The 16910-nt window shown below is 41.4% G+C and overlaps 1 long non-coding RNA gene across 1 annotated transcript; it reads left to right on the top strand.

The window, feature by feature from the left end:
- The first annotated feature begins 2801 nt into the window (after positions 1-2801).
- LOC137394972 (uncharacterized) lies at positions 2802-11418 on the top strand. The gene is made up of 3 exons (XR_010978418.1): positions 2802-2841; positions 9499-9675; positions 11108-11418. It is a non-coding gene; the product is annotated as an uncharacterized lncRNA (long non-coding RNA).
- Positions 11419-16910: the final 5492 nt, after the last annotated feature.

Genomic DNA, 16910 nt, shown 5'->3' with positions numbered 1-16910 from the left:
TGGCTGATAGGATAAGGACGTGAGACGCCCAGCAACTAGGACCTCGGCTCGAGGGGAAGCTTTGTGGCTCGCATTATCTGAACTCCACTTGTCAGGGGTCGACCCTCTCTGTCAGTGCAAGTCAATTTCTGCCCATTTAACACCAACGTGGGTTGCTGAAAATTCATCTCACAGTGGTGGTCGACCAAGAATGGCATGCCCAGGATGGCATCCTCCTTCAGGGCACACACCACTAGAGATACAGTGACTTGGACACTCCTGACTCTGACTGGGAGAGTGATGAGTCCGTGAAATTGCAGCCGTGTACCATCTGCCATCTGCCCATAGTCTTCTCGAACCTCTAATTGGCTCTTGACATCCTTGGGTAAGCGCTCAAAAACATGTCGTCCCAACAGATTAGACGTGCATCCGGTGTCCACGAGAAACTGGACGGGCTGCCCTCCGATGCGACCTGGCAATAAATAGCTGCTATTATGTGGCTTCCACAATTCATCTCCATGAGTTCGTCTGGCTTCGCTCATTCTCTGGAGGCCTTTTTTGGAAGGCCGAGATGGCTTTGGCCAGACGTATGTTTCTTCCTTGGTTTCTGAGAGTGGGAGACCTGCACACTCAGGTAAGGGCTGATACTGGTTATGCAAGGGGACCGGTGGCGAGCAGGGGGGGAGCCTGTGTCGCCTAGTCCGTCGTGGCCGTTGCCACTGGCTTTGCATTGGTATAGTAGATCCACAGTCAGCACTTCCCCCTACTGCTGTGGATGGGAACCGTTTCTCGACCTCGTGGCTTGAGGTGGTTGTCTTTGGATAGCTTGAGGGCACCGGCGTTGTACATGCCCTGTCTGGCTGCAGCCCCAACAGTTAGGTTCCCTTTTCTCCGCTCCCCGTCGCCCCAATCGGTTTCCTTCTTTTAGTCCATCTGTTAACCTTTTTATAGCCAGTAGGACGTCATTCAGGGTGGCTGATGGAGGATCCGAGTGGATGGGGGCGACTGTAGCAGGGGTAGTCTCCTCCTCCTCCACTGTCATTACTAGGGGTCGAGCACCAGGCCGAGGAAGAGTGGGCTGAATTTGCAGGAACTCATTCCCTGCCTGCACTGCTTCCTCTAAGCTCTGGGCTCTTATTGCCAAAAGATGGGGTTGGAGGTGCGTGTTTCCTAGAGTCAGGGAAAACGCATCTATGGCCATGTTAGCTTGGTAGGAGTCCGGAAGGTCAGCGTATGCTATCTTCACTAGACACTCCATCTCCGTTGCGTGTTCTTGGAGGCTAGTCTTTGGTTCCCTCTTGAGGTGGAGCCTACTCTTAGCCTCTCTCGGGGAGAGCCCGTACTTGGTGCGTAAGGCCGAGAAGATGGAGGCAGGTGAATCTCCTTGACTGCAACCTCTGGCCCCCTCTTTCAATGTCTCACGCAGGTGGAGGAGAGTGGCCTTCTCATTTCACTCATTAGCTTCTGCAACCTCTTCGAACTGGGAGATGAATAGTTCCACATCTTCACTCCCATCGAATTTCGGTGGCTTGAAGCTAGCCTCCCTCTTAGGCATTTGTAAGGCTCTAGTAATAGCCTCTGTCATCTGACCAATCTGGTCGACCTGTTGTAGCTCTGCCTCAGCCAGATGTCTGGTAGCACTCCGTCGGCTGTTTGGCATGGTTACAAAGGTTGTCTTAGAAGTCCGTGTTACCGCAGTCAGATCCCACTGCTGCCACCAGTGTGTTGGTTCCTGCGACCAACACGTAGAGGCGACTAGGTCGGCTTACTCTACCGGTCTGCATTCACCCTTCACAGGGGCTGTGTACTGGTTTCCCGTGACCAACACGCAGAGGCGACTAGGTCGGCTTACTCCACCGGTCAACATTAACCACCTTACACAAGGGATTGCACCGAGAGGGGTTTTATACTAGATCAACAAGGTCGACCGGAGGTCGACGAGGTCGACAGTGTTTTTACGAGTTTATCCCCACAGCACAGTCCATAGAGTAGGTCTTTGGAGATAGCTATATGCCTGGGGTGGTTCTTGTATCACGCAAGGTAGCAGAAGGAGTATGGTTCCAAATGCACTGCATATATTGAACGAACATAAAGAGCCGAGGCCCTGCCTTAAGTACATCAAATTATGCAAATGAGATGCTAAGACCAGCCTCCCTTAGGAGCGTGGCTACAAAAGGATAAAAAGGGAACATAACTCCAGTTAGAAACTGTACAAGAAGGATAGAAACTTAGTGTTCCACCACAGTATTGAATACGGGCCAGCGTATCCTCTCACGTAAGTTTCCTATAGTCGTTCAGAATCGTATATTTTTAGTGGCTTATAGATATCTAGCTGTGTATATGCTAAAGCGTCGAGCATTAAATTATAATTTTTTTGTAGCTTTAGGTTTAGTTTCGTGTGTGTTAAGCTGGGTGCTGTCAGCTATTTCCATTCATACTGTCCATCTTCATAAATATAATCTGTCATTGGCTTCTTCTTTGGAATGTCTCATTGATCATGCATTCTACTTGTTCTTGTCATATTTCCAAGCAAGTTTTCTTCTCCATAATTTCTGCTTCCTGATTGCATTTTGGCTAGCATTTCAGACATATCACAATGCCTTGTCTCTAGCGCTTTTATCATATTTAGGTGCTGTTGGCTTGTTGGTGAGTGAAATAGGTGCTGTAAATCCAGGTATTGGGTTGAGAAAGTGTGGCCAGTGCATTTTCTTCCCATCTTCGGTTGCAACAGGCAGCATCTATTTCCTTTTTGAAAAAGCATATTTGTTGCTTGCCAGTCATATTTCTTTTTGTACATTTGTAGATTCAGCAGTGTTGCCTCTGGTGTAGAGTCTTTAGATTTGGAGCATATCATTTCTTCAGGTAAGTCCAGTATTAAATTTGTGAGCAATTTGGTGTGATCTGCTGTGTGGCATAGCATGGGGTGATCTGTATATGATTTTGTTCTTTCAATTAGGTTGCCAATCAAAATAATTATGGCTGTTAGAGCAATCAGTCGTTCCGCTTCTTCCATGATGGGTGTTAGTCTTTCTGACTTTTGTCTTGTGCTAAATCGAACAGTCTTATTCTGTGGTAACTGCTGAAACTTAAAATAACTGTCTTTAGCGCTTGCTGACACTTCCCATGTATGTGTTTCTGTTTGGCTTGTTACTTGCTGCACTGTTTTTGTTCCGTTTGTGGCTATTGTTGCAATGTCTGGCTGCTCTACTTGTGGCTGAGGATTTGTCTGCTCTTTTTTGGCTGCTGCATCTCTGAATTTTTTTTCTGTATGAGTCGTTGATGTAAGTAGGTCTTGAGTTAAGGCGTTCACTATTCCTATTCTATTAATGTCTTGACCTCTATGGCTACTCACTTTATCGGTAGCCCTAAACTGATTTCCGGTGTCTTCAAAGCCTACCATGTGATTTTGTTGCGTTGGGCACTCTTTTGGCATAGAATTAACTGTTTTTCTGCAAAAATAGTGTTTATGTCCGATGTTATTGCAATTTCGGCAAATGGGTCGCCCATCCATTGTGAACTCTTGTTCCTCATGCTGGCGGTTGTGCTCCCGAGTTCTTAGCATCTGGTTCTCTCTCCACGATTGTCTCTGAGGTGCTCTAGAAAAGTTGGCATTTCTGTGGTTTCTCCAGTTATTATTAAATCTTTGACCTGAAGAGTATCCTGCTTGATTATTTCTATAGCTGCCATGGAATTGTCTGCTTATTGGCCTGTTCCATCTTCTGTCTCTCCAGTTTGTGTTGGTTGCTGCACTGCCACCATAATTCCTATCTCGTTGGAACCAGTTGTTATTGTTATTCCTTCTGCTTCTATTCTCGGCTACTCTTTCAGCTTCTCTTAGCTCCAGGTTTTTCAGGCTTTGCTTAATTGCTTCCAGTTGCTCTTCCAGTCGTATGTCACGATTTACTACGCTAACATTTGCATGTGCTGATTCATTAAGTAGAATAGCATTTGTCTTTTCCATCCTTTGTGCTGCTTTGAAAGCAAGATCCGCTGTAGTAATACTAGGGTTGTTCAGCAACCCTCTTTTGAAGGTCACTGGCAGGCCTCTGTTGTATAATCGAGCTGGTGGGCCGCGGGCTACGCTAATGCCCGAGGTCATGGTAGTTACAGGTAGTTACGAGAGGTCACGGGAAGTACGAGAGGTTACGAGAAGTACGAGAGGTTACGGGAGTATAAAGGCGTGGGGAGATTGAGAGAGTGGCTTCTTTGCATCAACCGCATGTGAGTACACACGTTTATATAACATGGCGCAGTTGACGAAGCTCTGATTTTTTTTCTTGTTTTGTTAGCGATAAATTTTCTGGTTGCGGGTAAGTTAAAACGGTTGAGTAGACCCTTTCACGGGCGTGCAGGTGAGGTAACGTGAGGTAGGGAGGGTAGTGTTGTGAGGTGTAGTAGCGGTGAAGTAGCGGTGTTGGTGAGGTGTAATTATTTATTACATATTCGGAGGTGGGAGTTACACTAATTATACGAGTGGGTTAGAGTGTATTTGTGGTGAGGGAGATATTGTATCGGGTAGAGATGGAGAGTGGTCTTCCGAAGCTGGTGTTTGGAGAGCACGGTGATGGGTCGTGGGAGAGATTCATAGAGGAGATGAATTTATGTATTGAGAGTGCTGTTGAGAGAAGAGGTTACGAAGGTGAAGGTGGCAATAGACGCCCTATTATGAGAGGTAGAGGTAGGTTAGTGCCACTATTGAGAGCTATTGGGCACAGTGGTATAGAAGTATTGAGGGGTGCAGGGTTTGACGTAGATGGCGTAAATTCTACTTATGAAGGGGCAGTGGAGGTTTTACAGGGTTATTATGGTAGACAGGAGAGTATGTTCGTAAAGGGGCATAAGTTCCTTACGGCTAGGCAGACACTTGGGAAAAGTGATAGAGAGTTTTTACAACTGGTAGAGAGTTTGAGCAGATATGCAGAGGTGACTAACGATAATGATAGGGTAAGGTTTGCCCTTATTGTGGCGGTTAACGGGTTGAGAAATAGAGAAGTAAGCAGAGAGTTAATGAAGAATGACAATCTTACTTGGGCGTTATTGCAGGAGGCATTGAGGGCTCGTGAAATGGCCAACAGCTCTGATAGATTTTTGAGAGGTGAGGGTAGAAGTACCGATTTAAAGAGTGAGGTTAAGAGAGAAGTAGCAAAGGTATCAGAGTTTGATAGCCGAGTGCAGTACAGGAGTAATGATAGAGAGAGAAGTTATGATTCAGCAGGTAGAGCTTCCCCTAGGGGTAGCTCTAGGAGTAGTAGAGAGTATTATGGTAGTGAAGAGCATGGTACTAGTAGATATGGGACAAGAGGCAGGGAGTATCACAAGGACAGTGACAGTAGAAAGTATAGAGATAATAGCAGGGAGAGGCATGTCTCTAGATATAGAGCAGGCAGTAGAGAAGGCAGTGGAGGTAGAGTATGCTACAATTGCAAACGTAGTGGGCATGAGATGAGGAGTTGTCCCTCCATTAAGTGTTTTTGTTGTGGACAGCGAGGACATGTATCCCGTTATTGTAGGGATAGGAGAGAAGTAGGTTATGACGGGCGAGGTAGTAGTAGGAGGTCAGGAGGTAGTCGAGATAATAGCTACGAGCGGTATGGTAGCAGGGACAGTAGTGGGGAGAGGTACAGGGGCCGAGAAAGCCCCCGCGAAATTAGAGGCCAATTTGGCAGGTACAGAGACAACAGTATGGATAGGTTTGAGGGGGAGAAATATAAGGAGAGGTACCAAGATAGTAGTAAGGGCAGAAGTGTTAGGTTCTCTGGTTCTAGGGATAAGTATGAGGATGACAGTTGACTAGGAAGGAGAATTGTAGAGGTTTTGAATGTCAATGGGAAGAACGTTGAATTTACGTTTGATACTGGGGCAGAGGTGTCGACTGTAACCGAGGGGACGGCCGAAAGGCTGAACCTACGGCTAGAGGAGCCATCTACTGTTTTGGCGGGAATAGATGGTCGTAAGCTAAGAGTAGTCGGTAAAGCAGGTGTTCAGTTGGAAAGTAAATATAGATTTATGGAGACAGAGGTATACGTGGTGAAAGGATTGAGAACAAACTTCTTGGGCATAACTGAGTTAAGGCAGCTTAAATTATTTGCTGTTGTAAACGCGGTATGCGAAAGTAAGTTTGAGGCTGTTAAGGAGTGTAAAAGTATTAAGCCAGTTAAGCCGTTTTCGTCAAGAACCATTATTGCTGGGTCAAGTTATGTTTCAGATGAAGTCGAGTTGCAAAACCTGACAAATAAGTCTGACAGAGAGAGCGAAGTTAAGAGCGGTCACACAGGTCAAGATTGGTGGACTTGCAAAACCAAGGAAGTGAAGAGTAGCGAACACGTGGAAATTGGTAGCCAACAGGGGACAGCCCAAGGCACCAGAGATGTGCAAGTGTTTATGGGGTGTGATAGAGAACAGAGGCACGATGAGGTAAGGGAAGATGCTGAGAAAGTAGCTAAACCAGTGTCTGTAATGGAAAAGGTTTGTTCTTTTTTAGCCGAGATATCCAGCAATGGAATGTTAGACAGAGAAGGTCATGAGAAAAAGGTAGCGGAGATTGAAAGAGAGGAAAGGGAGGTGCGGAGGAAGTCGAAAGAGAAATTAGCTAAGCTGAAAGCCAAACGGGAGGCAGCAGTCATGGAGTTGGAAAATGTCAAGGCATTCAGGGTAGTGGTGCAGGAGTTAGCCGAGGTTCAGAGGAGAGTTGCTAGTAGCAGACCTGCACTGGTTGCAGGTGAGGTCGAGCTAGATAGGTCTGGGCCTATGCCAACTCCCAGCTCTGTGGTGCCATTCTCTGTGCAGCCGGTTACGGCCCGGGTGGAGACCTCCCACAGGAAGCCTGTCGAGCCTGCCTCTTATTGGGGAGAGCGAGGTAAAGACGGAAGAGACGGAGATGAGGTTGAGGAGTCATTACTGACCCAACCAAAAGACTCCGGGCTAGTCAGGGTTGGTGGAAGTAGTGTTGGAGATGTTGGTGGAAGGAGTGTTGGTAGTGACAGTGGTCACGGTAAAAGTATTGGTAGCGGCGGAGGTCAGAGTGATGGAAAAGCCAATGCAGACTGGCAATGGAGCTGGCAGTAGCGAGAAAAGTTCACTGATTTATACAACAGTGAGAGTGGAGGATCAGGAGAGGGAGGAGAGTAGTGCGGCCGAGTACGACAGCAGCCCCGGGTTGCTCGAGAGTGATAGTACGCAGGAGGTGTCGATGGAGGAAGACCTGGGTTAAAGCATAAGGTAAACTTCACCAGCAAGGTGAGTTGATGAATGAGTCCCAATGTATTTCTGGAAGGTTAGTGGCCCATACAAAAAAAAGAAAAGAAAAAGGGCATGTTGTATAATCGAGCTGGTGGGCCGCGGGCTACGCTAATGCCCGAGGTCATGGTAGTTACAGGTAGTTACGAAAGGTCACGGGAAGTACGAGAGGTTACGGGAAGTACGCGAGGTTACGGGAGTATAAAGGCGTCGGGAGATTGAGAGAGTGGCTTCTTTGCATCAACCGCATGTGAGTACACACGTTTATATAACAGCCTCGAACAAATGATGATAATATTATTTGGTCTAGTGCATCAGCATTCATGGTGGGAAAGAGTCTTTTAGCCATAGTGGTGATGCTGGCGTAATATTTACCAATGCTTTCAGACTCCTGCTTTATTCTGTTATTTAGGTCCACTGAGTTTGCTATTCCATCTGTTACAGCAAATTCTTCAGCAAGTTCAGCTGTGAGCAAGCTGTAATTTTCTTTGATGTATGGATTCCTTGCTATTATATTACGATAAGTGATGAGAGCACCTTCGGTGAGATACAGTGGAAGTATTTTTCCCCAATTTTCTCGTGGAATGCTCAGGGTTTGGCAATTAAGCTCATAGTTGTCTGTTCATTCACTGAAGGTGGTTTCTGCTGAGGGTCCATTTGAAAACTTCTCTACTTCAGGTAGTTTTGTGGCTACATTTATTATGTTTGTGGCTTGCTTATTTGACTGTTCCACTGCTTGTTTTGCAGGTATTCGTTTGATAGGCAGTCCTTGTGTTCGTTTATTTTGACAATAATCTAGGTCAGAGCTGTCAGATTCGTAGTAAGGCACCCATGGCTCCTGTAATGGCTGACTGTTTTTTCTATAATGCTTCTGGCTTGATGCATTGGGCCAAGGTATTGATTCACACGTGTCTTGCTCTGGTCTAGCTTCTCTTCCCAATTGCATCCCTCGCTGGCTATGTTTCATCTCACACTCTGGATAGTTTACTCCCTGTCTCATCTTTAATTTCTGGTGTGATTTGTAGCGTAATCTTTCCTCATTTAACTCCCGCTGTCTTTGCTCTTCTAACCATGCTAACTGCTCTTGTTCAAGTCTTTCAAATCTTGTTGAGTATGGCTCTTGTAGGAGTTGTCTCCTCTCTTGATCTAATGCTCTACCACACTCATTGTTTGCTTCGGCCATGTGATACTGCTTTGGTTTGAGTATGCCTTTCCTTGGTGTTACATCGCATTGATAATCATAACACATTGCTTGTCGAGGCTGGTAGCATTCTTCATCAAATTTTACTTGTTCTTGGTGTCCTAGTTCTTGCCAATCTTTTGGAAGTTGTCTCCTTTCTGCGCATGGTGACTGATTTCTGCACTCTTCATATCTCTCCAATCCATAAGGCCATGTTAGTTTTGGGTTGTTTTTATTGTAATAATTCTCACTATGTAAGTTTAGGTTGCTCATCTCTGACCTGTTGCCTCGCACTTCTTCCGGCATTAGTTCTTGTGCCCTTCGCCATTCTCGTTGCTCATTCAGTTTTTTCTCGTGTTGTGGGTTTTCCATATTCTGTAGAAGCCGTCCTTTCTTGTGGTGGGCCAGCTGTTCTTCTTCATATTTATTCGCTCTTTCTTCTCTATAATTTCGTATTAGTTGCTGAGTGTCAGCTGCTTGCTGTGTGAAATCATGTTTATTATTACTTGCTCTGCTACTCTCTATTTCAAAATGGCTTTGTTTGGTATTGTGCTTTTGCTTGCTGGGTTCTACGCTTTTGCATGTGCAGCTCTCCTCGTCTGAGCTCTCCTCACTAACTATGATTGCATCGTCACTAAATAGTATGCGAGTTGCTGGTGGACTGGTTTGTGAGCGCTTTTCTTTTCTGTTATTTTGTAGGTTGTCTTTATCCTTAGCATTATAACTTGCCAAAATGCTTTTTGCTAAAGGTCTCTGCATTGCTTGTGGCGTTTGCTCTATTTCCCTGTAACTGGACGCTGGGGATAAGCCATGTCTCGAAATTGGTATTTCATTATCATCTGTGCTTATATGCAAGGGTGATGAGAACAAGTCAGCATGATGCTCAAGTTGCTTTGCTCTCCTGTGTGTTTTGAAGCTTTTGTGTTTGGCTCTGAGGTCTTCATCCCCGAGCATGTCACATGTCAATCCATTTAACCAGTCATTGTATCTTGCTAGCGCTGCTGCCTTGTTTATGGCTGTAGCGTCACTTCTACGCTTTGATGGTTGTGCTAACATCGCTTGCTCTCTGCATTCCTCATCATCATCGCTGTTTTTTATTGCAGGTGGTCTGGCAGTAGGTGCCCTCCGTATTGTTGAAGTCGAAGCAAAGGGATCTGCGTCTTCGTGCTGAGCTCTATACTCATCCAAAGTAACAAACGTCTCATCGCTCACACCCTCTCTATCGTGTGTCTCCAACTGACCTTGTCTGTCAGCTAACTGGAGAAGCTCTTCTTCTTGCTGTAAGTTTTCAGTAGTCATTTCGCTGCCCTCTCTATTTTCTTTAGTTGCTTGTGCTTCTGATTCACGCTTCCTTTGCATCTCTGCTGCTGGCTCCTCACTCCTGCTCCTTCTATTTCTTGGAGGCTGTACTCCTATTAGATATTTGGCTGTCTCCTGTAGTCGGCTCATAATGGCATAAGCTTAATATAATATGCGAAATACAGATCAAATATTTAAAGTAGTACTGATTAGTTAATAAAGTTATTTTTGTTTGTTAGTAATATCAAAATAATGTTTCAGAAAGAATAAAAGATAAGTAGCGTCAAAGTAATATATCCTAAAACTAGATAATTAAATCCAAACAGAAATTTTTTTCAAATAAAAATGTTCGATTCAATCTCGGGTTTCAAGCTCCACTTTGTCAAGGAAGAAATTTGTTATTTAATTTAATTTATTGTATTTATTTAAAATTTATATAATAATGAATATAAAAAGTAGGCTAATAATAATAATTTGATATTTAAATAATAATATGAAATGTATCGTTTTTGTGAGTTTCCTTTGAGTGAAATGCTACAATGGTTCTATGGTTCTATGTGTAATGGTTAGCTTCTGGACCTTGAGTTCAACTTCTCCCAAGACAAATTTTGACCGCAGACAAAGTGGCACTTCTGTCCCACAAAAATCAGATCGTTGCTATAAATCAAAACTGAAATAGCAACTCAATCAATGGAGATGGGCACTACTATAGTTATCCTTGCAATTTGTTTTAACAGTAAGGCGTTGCTGTATCGATGAGCCCAAGTATCAAGTATTATTGAGATTATGAGGCCTACTATCTCTTGTGGACAACTCTCTGCAGGTAATTATCTTATAATTGACAATAACACGCCAGTGGTTTGTTTCTAAGCGTCTGTGAACTCTATTTTTCTCTAAAGGTCAAAATAACAATTATTCTGTCAAGGCTTACTAGCTCAAGCAAAAATAACAATATGCTTATATACTTAGCCCTATTTGTTATGGCCTTACTAGGTTAAATGAGTACGTATCTGTTAGGCATGTAGTAGTAGCTCTTACTGTAAACGGGGGCGGCTGAGTTAGCTCTCTTCTCTCAGGGCTTTATGGCTTCCTGGCTTGCCACCTCTTTTGGGTGAATCGTGTTTGTTGAGTCTATCCTCGGCGAGCTGGTTGCTGCTGGCTCCTTGGCTATCTTGGGCTTATGTTAATCCTCCTATCTTGGCTCTTCCTTGCAGCACCCCTTTGCCGTCTGGCTCGCTGCCAGCTTCTCCTCTGCGGCTCCCCTTTGCCGTCTGGCTCGCTGCCAGCTTCTCCTGCTCTTCCCTTGATTTTGCCCCTCTTTTAAACTTGTCCTTGAGCCATTGTCGAATGTCATTGGTTGGTTGTGTTTTACTTGCGGTCTTTGCGTAAGCTTTTGTGTAATTTCTATTTCAGATTCCTTGCGGTGAGCTAAAATTCCTTACTGTGGTTGGGATTCCATGACGACAAGCGAATGAGAAGTGAAAAATATTCTAAGTCCGGTAACAAATTGTACAAAACTGGCCATAACTCAAAAACTAACAATGGCAGCATTATAAAATTAATTTTACAGTAATCCTCGTTCTAAGACGCTATTAGCTAGCTAATTTATATGAAGCAAGAGAAACTATTATAATATTATGCCATTCTTTGTACAACCATTTCGTCGATATTTTCTCATAAAATACAATATCTGAGTTAATGAATAATTATGCTATATTTTTCTACTGCTCTGCAATACAACATTTTCTAGACTATAATGATGTTATAAGCTATAACTAAATATACTAAATAAAGTGTTGTAAATGATTCTTTCACTGATGGCTGGTTGCTGATCTGGTGCACGCCGGCTGCTTCTTCGCTCCAACAAGTCATTAATGTGGCTGGCTCCTGTAATATTGGCGATATACCTCCATTTTTGCCTGATACTCTGTAGAGTGGTTTGCTTCGCTGAATATCCATTAATAATTGTTGTAACCAGTTAGTCTCTTTCATATTAAGTGATGTTGATCAATAATAATCGTGATTTAGTAACAATTTTATGCTGTTTTTCATTCATTAAGCTTTTCATTATAATGATCAGACAACTCCCAATCGAACTGATGTCCCATATATTCACACTGCATCAGCTGAGATGGTTGGACAACTCCCAATCGAACTGATGTCCCATATATTCACATCGCATCAGCTGTGATAGTTGGACAACTCCCATGCTTGATATTTCCAGCAGCATAGCAATTGCCATATATTTCATGTCTGCTTTTGATGCATCACAGTGCTTGCTGCAATGTTTTGCAGCAGTTGTGGTATTAGGTGATCCCACAATTTATTATTTCTTTTGACTTTTGGTCATCTATTGCTTCAAACCATGACACTAGCTTTTAATATGTACAATACTTGTATAAAATTTTAATGATTTTTATCAGGGAATGTTGCATTATACAAATAGTAAGGTTTCTGTCCCCCTCTATATGCCATTTTTGTTATACGATGCCAAGCGTGGAACGGATTTAGATCGTACCAGCAAAGTGTGTTATGTGTCAAAGTATTAGCAAACTTTGACACATGTAATAACTATTATATCATCTAGAATTTGGAGTTGCCATATCTGTATACATCCATACATTCCGAAAGTTGTTTGTGCCTATGCCCTGCCCTGCCTGCATCTACACTTCTCACTGAAATTTAGTGTATATATTTTCTGTATTTGCTTTTATCTAGAGCATTTGGAACATTCTGCTACCATCTAGAATCCCGCAGTCACCATTTTTCGTAAACATTGTGTCCAATATACCAATTTGACCATATTGTTTTTGTTGCAGTCTTTTCCAATGTTTATTTCACACTTTCAGTCATCAATTATGAAAGTTGGCTGGACCATCCATTATGGTGTTTGACTTTTAGGTAGTTGAAATGCATAAATCATGTAATTTTTATAGACTATAGTAATTTCAAAAGAAGAATTAAGGTATTTTAAAGCATATGAAAAGAATTTACAGTTGGACATTTTTAATATTTTATATTAATAATAATGGTAAATTTAATTTTTTTGATACTGTAAAAATGTATGTGTTTATGGTTCTATTCACGAAGGGTAGCCCCTAGAATGTGTCTTTAATTTCTTCCAAGATAAGTTTAAACTTCAAACAAAATGGCACTGTTTGCCCTACACATTAATCATATAACAAAACCAAGATGAGCCAGTGAGTCAATTTTTCCTCAGTATTGAGAGTAAACCAAAACATTGTAGAGGACTAGAGGAAGCCCATAAGCCATCTAGTCTAGTGAATTAGCCTGCTGGAGTCTAAAAGCGTTCTTATTGCCACCAATTCTTGTGAAGTTTAGCAAAAAGAATTCATCCTAGCATTGATCAGTATCTCCATAGAATACATGTAAATATCTTTACACAGAATACACAGGTGTATATGATCACAGGCTCTGTTGTCCTGTATCTTAGAGAGAATTAACCTTTTATATAGTCCCCATGTGGTAAGCTCCTTCAACGAGTGTTCTACTTGAATGAATCTTGTATCATAAATGTAGCTGACAGCATATTTGGAGGGCATGTTTGCCTAGCCGAGTTTAAAACTAACAATATTTGGATTATTTCTAACAGCTGAAGCAAAAATGGCAAAATGTTTTTGTACTGTGGTTTCCAGTTTCCGATTCAGTTCTGTGGATAATGGCTTGTTAACTTGTCGGGAGCTTAAAGCTATGCTTTGCTTCAAGTCAAAGGTTTTTGAGGAATTTTTCCATCTGGGATTGATGTTTTACCAGCTTGCTTCTTCTGTGTAATGACTGGACTCGCTGCTCCTTTTTGAGTATACAGCTCTTTTGGTGCCTACATGTTGTAGGCTTCTTTGAGCGGTATTAAACTTTATCCAGTTGTTTCATAACTCTGCGCAAGTGGTAACTTTCTATTTCATCTAACCAGTGGCTAACAGCTGATTCAGACAAATATTTTTATAGCATACTTTAGGGCTATGACCAAGACTAGTTTTAACACGGCTATCCAAACTCACGGACTCTCACTGATAAAGACTTCCTATAATTATTGGACTAGTTCTGTAAGATTTAAGGTATTCTGCTAAAGATACACTTTGCGGTATTTAGTAGTTCAAATGAAATATACTACAGAAGAGATTGTAAAGGATTTGATGTAGATGATAACTGTACAATTACAAGCAGGCCGGTAGTAAATACTAGAGAGACAACACAATGTTAACCAAAGTTTCCAAAGTGCACTTATCTCAACCAAATCAACTGTTCTTAGCAGGAAGTGACCACACGAGTCTGAACTGTGATCAGTTTAGTTAAATTATGTTGTCTAAACATTATCAATGACACTCAACCATAATTAACCAATTAGGATCTCATCAAACATCAGTGATGGAGAAATTTTAACTTCTTACGCAGAGGTGTGATTAAAACAACATTATTCTGTTGTTGGTTATTCACTAACTGTTCCATTGATTTGTTTATGGTCATGTGGAGTTTGTTGAAAATAACAAGCTCAGCCTAGGTCCAACTTGCTTGGTGGTAGGTCATGCTGCTAGTTATTTGAGGTGAACTGAAGTTGTCCACTCCTGCCTTATCTAGATGAGCTAACTCATGGGAAAGCAATTACAATCTTATTATTTACCTTGCAGCGGAATGATTACAAGCTTATTTAATATCTTATTAAATGTTGGTAAAGTATGATTATCAGTTTTTCACTTTGTAGCATCATAGAAAAAACAAAGTTCTTTCATCATGGGTTCTTTATCAATTACAGAGTTGCTTTAGTAATCGTGATAGGAGAGCGTAACTAAAAAGGATATAATTAGTCACTCAAAATTCTTGCAAAGTTCAGGGCTCAAAGCAAAAACTGTAAAAGCAGAATGCATCTCATGATATCGGTTACTGTCTTTTTAGACATGATGCTTGATGCCAACTGAGGAACAGAGGCTATGATTAGACTGATTTCATTTGATTAGCCGCTTGTAAAGGAATTGATGTAGAGGATAACTATACAATTACAAGCATGCTGGTAGTAAATACTAAAGGAGCAACACAATGTTAACCAGAGTTTCCAAAGTGCACTTATCTCAACCAAATCAACTGATCTTAGCAAAAAGTGGCCACATGAGTCTGAACTGGACTCAGCAAATCAGCTTTGTACTAACTAGTTTCTTTCTGATTGCCAAATGTTTTCATTGGTTGCATCTTAAGTCATTGATTGAATAGCCCAGAGAGCAATGATTAGCCACGCCGTGTGAGCTTTGAGGTATTCTGCTAAAGATGCAGTCTGCAATGTTTAGTAGTTCAGATGAATTATACTATATAATATATTGTAAATGAAGGGATGTAGAGGATGGCTGTACAATTACAAACAGGCTAGTAGTAAATAGTAAAGGGTTGACAAAATAATAACCAAAGTTTCTAATGAGCACTTGTCTCAAATAAAGCAGCTGAAGATACTCTGAATGTCAGCATTACTCTAAGTAGTTCCTTTTATATTAGCAAGTGATTCCAGTTAATGATCAATGATTGATTTAACAATTGGTGAAAATTAAACTGTATTTAGCTTTTCGTACATCTAATAATATATTGTCTAATTAATTTATAGTGAACTTTTGTTTTCGTGGCTGAACCAAATTATGAAAAAGATTTTTGCTACAGAAGAGGTTTCTTGTAACTAAAACCTACACCTCGGATCTTTTGGTTGTCCAGGAACCATCATTTTATTTTGTAACAGGTTGATCACAAGCTCATCACAATCTTATTAAATACTTTTGAGGTGAAGTTTATAACGTCTCATGCCGTAGCGTGTTAAAAACAACACTATGATGTCATTGATTATTCATCAATTGTAGTCTTGGTTTAAGATACTAAGTAACTGCTGTATTGGTGTATTGATGGTCTTGTAGAGTTGGTTAAGAGACACAAGCTCAGCCAAGATTAGGCCTATCAGGAACCATGCTGCAAATGAATTAAGATAACTTGAAGTTGCTTACGCTTGCATTTGCTAGATAAGCTAACTCCTGAGAAAGCTATTACAACATTATCACTTACCTTGCAGCAGGTTGATTACTGGTCTATAATAATCTTATTAAATATTTGTAAAGGGAACTCTTTAGCTTCCCACCCTGTAGCATGGTAAAAACAACATTATCATATCAAGGGTTGCTCATCATCATAGCCTTGGTTTAGTGACAATGATGTAAAAGTTGTACAAGACCATAGGCTATGTAGATATTAAAACCTTTAGCAGTAGGTCAGACTGAAAGGGCTTAAGCTTCTTACCTTTGCATCTGTTGGATCAGCAATGAGAAGGCAGTAATTCCCTGCACAGTATGATGTCTGATTCTACTTAGATATACTCATTAACTGAGTGTAGAATGCTGAGGTGCTGAGTTATAAGAGTTGATAGAAGCAAATAACTAGGAAAAGACTGAAGAGTAGCAAATCGTTAAACACAGGTCCATAGCATGGTACTGAACTATCAATGTTAAAACTAATGTGAAAGGCTAGGCATTTGATTGACATGAGAAAGCAACTTCTGAAGACATTATGCCAAAAATATCTTAATGCGTTTCAATGCCTTATTATTGTTAAAAGTCATTGTACAGTGGGATCACCACTCTTGTATATAAGATGGAGTTTTATTGCTAATAAGAATATATGTAGAGGAAACAAACATTAATAATGTAGTTGGTCAGTTGAGATACTTGTAAAGTTCAGCGCTCAAAGCAAGAACTGAAAAAGCAGAATGCATCTCATAATATCGGTTACAGATTTGTGTCATGATGTGGCTTAGTTGCATTCAATGCTCTGCTGTTTTTACTTGCTGTTTGCTGTTTCTGCGCCTTGCACCATACTAGTTGATCACACTGGAAAAAAAGGCTGATTCAACTGATTTAACTCATGTAACCACTGGTCTATATTAAATCTGCACAAGCTCCAGCTTTATAATAAAAGACTCGGTTATTATAGTGGAACTTGGAGTTGCATCCCCACTCAGTAGTAATATTAAACCTGCCTACTAGTAGAATCCTTTTGACCAGCTTTAGACTTCACCTTAATTACCAACTATGAACAATCAATATACCTCACCAATAGCTGTCGATATTACTATATATTACCATAAATATATAATATATATAGTGTTATTATACATTATAATAAAAAAAGAATGCAATAAATTTAAACAAAAAAACGCTCTAAAGACTTGTTCGAG

This window comes from Watersipora subatra, chromosome 4, assembly GCF_963576615.1.
Source record: "Watersipora subatra chromosome 4, tzWatSuba1.1, whole genome shotgun sequence".
NCBI classification, from domain to species: Eukaryota; Metazoa; Bryozoa; class Gymnolaemata; order Cheilostomatida; family Watersiporidae; genus Watersipora; species Watersipora subatra.
Note: the sequence above shows the minus strand (reverse complement) of the source record. Positions and strands in the feature narration are given on the sequence as shown.